Source organism: Papaver somniferum, chromosome 1, assembly GCF_003573695.1.
Source record: "Papaver somniferum cultivar HN1 chromosome 1, ASM357369v1, whole genome shotgun sequence".
Taxonomy (NCBI): Eukaryota; Viridiplantae; Streptophyta; class Magnoliopsida; order Ranunculales; family Papaveraceae; genus Papaver; species Papaver somniferum.
The window spans coordinates 62,020,386-62,023,000 of record NC_039358.1 but is presented as its reverse complement, the minus strand read 5'-3'; positions in this window follow the sequence as shown (position 1 = coordinate 62,023,000).

Below are 2,615 nucleotides of genomic sequence, written 5' to 3'. Positions count from 1 at the left end.
TCCCATGATTAAAACCTCTTGTATTAATGGAGATAGTCTAACCGAGCCATAAGGTTTATTTTTGCCACATGTGTACTGTTGATGTTATTTCTATATAGTGCTAAGTAAGGTTTTTGTTCACTCGGACTTGATGAGATTGAATTTTAAGAATTAATAAACTAAAATAAAAGAAAAATATATACAAAATATGGTCACAAGATGAAGAATTTACTGGGACTCAAGATTCCACTGCTTTCAGGTTCATGGGGTTCATAAATTAATCCTAGACATTTATAGCTCAAAACAAAATAAACAATAACTCTATTCTTTTCCAAAATAGATTTCATAAAATATTAGTTGTAAGTTGTGAGCATGACACATCAAAAGTAATTAAAACCAAGCATGCGACATCAAACAAAATAACAAATAATTAATAGAAATCATATAACCATTAAAATAAGAATTATTTTAATTACCACATGAACGAGAAATAACCTCCTCCATTGTCCCAGTGATGGGTCTAGCTCCGCATGATGAAAACACACTCAAAGAAATTTTTCATTGCTCAAAAAGTGTTTACAAAGGTGAAAATGGAGAAAATAATGAGAGAACCGAGTTTGGAACGATGCAGAGGCGTTACAAACTCGCTGTTATGAATCAGTATTAAGAAAACTATAGCTCAAAACTGTTGCAGTACAACAGTCGCAAGTAGTGAGAATAGATCCACTTTATAAACGACAAACTGCTAGTGTAGTCTGTTCTTCTTCTTCACTTCTCTGCCAAAGATGAACACGACTCTGTAACTTCATTTTTTTCGCTCTCCTCTAACCCCTAACTCTTCATCCCCTTCTCTGGCTTCCAACCCCCATTTTATACTCGAAAGGGTTTGATAAATCACAACAATCAATGCAAATATTTTCTTTTACTCCCCATGCAGGATACGAGAAGAATTTCCTGTTATTAGATTTTCACGCACCTGCTGCAGCTCTGCACGCATCTAACATCCTCTAAACGCGTGAAATATGAGTCCTGGAGCGAGTCGAATTCTCCAACCACATGAAATCTTACCAAATATAACACAGAGAATCCATGAGTAATTCTTTTTCCCTGTATTATCGAAATTACACGGAAGCTTCCTTTTTCTTCTCATCCGGGTCAACTACCATCCCTGTTTTGTCTTAACATGATACTACCAAACCAAATCCACGTGAAAACCCGTTTAAATCTTTCCAAAGTCTCACGGCTTCAACAACAGAAAACCGAGTTTTATATCCTCCCCTGTTTAGTTTCAACACGACGATTTAGCCAATTCCGTCCTAATCAAACACGCATACCATCTTTGTTTATCCATAACAGACTTATCCCATTAAATTCAATGATTGAATCTCTGTAAATCCATCCAAATCACGAACCCTAGTCTGGATTCCTGCTGTCATATTTTCCCGCCAAAATATAATTTGGCTTTTTAATAAAGTAACCACCTTTTTGAACCATATTTAAGAAATTGGACGTTTTTTTGAATCTTTATATAAACTGGCCGATATTGACATTTTCCATCCCGTTTTTTTCAAAAAACGGATTTAGGTAGTTAACTGGCTATGTGGCAGTTAACCTTCTAGGTAAAAGACGACTTAACCCTCGTCTGAGTTCGTAACCAAACGAGTATCGAGTCAACTCGGTGACTCATTGCAACGGTCGGATTTGTAACGGTTGGATTTGTAACGGTCAGATTCAGCTTCATTCATATAAATTAGGCCCTGCAAAAAAGAACCATAGTATTTTTCATACTCAACAGATCAAAAAAATAAAAATAAATAAGACATGAGCCAAAATGAAGTAAACTCTCCAGGCAGCAGTAACAACAGCAAGGTAAGATTAAGATTAAAACAACCCCTAATTTCATGTTCTATCTGTGCACAGGGAATTCATGATCCAAAGGTATGTCCTTGGATTTATTCCAGGTGCAAATATATACCATGTAATGGTATAAGGCAACTATTGTGTTCAAAAGCAAAAGAAACAAACGAAAAAATGTTTTTAAAGTGTTCAATTCCAACCTGTCAGTACTTTGAATGGTTTGACGATGCCATCGATCCTGTCAAATGCAAGATGGTGAAATTACCAGTAGAGAATGGTTGTTACGCTTGCGGAGAATCTGGTCATTGCTTCAAAAACTGCACACTGCAAAATCAAACCTGCAACAAAGATCACTGCAAATCAAAGATGGAGATGAAATTTTGCAAGAATGAACACAACAAGAACATAGCATACCTCACTTGTATAGATTGTGACGGTTTTAAATGGGTCTCAGATGAAGTCTTCATTGCTGCAAAAAACAGAATTATGCATTCAAGTTTACAACTTAATGCTATATGTAAGGAACTCAACAATCTGAAAATGTAACCTGCAAATGTACTAATAAACAACCTGCCACTTTTGATTCAGCATTAATTCAAGTCTACAAAAGAAAAAAATATTGTCTTCTTAAACACAAAAAATCAGAAAACGGATCTCAAATCATTTCTTCTTAGCCTTTCCATTTCCCTTTCCCTTTCCTTGTTTTATATTCTGAGATACAGATCCAATGCCAAAGAAGTTATGATAAAGGTTATTTATTGTAGAGGGTGGAGTAGAAG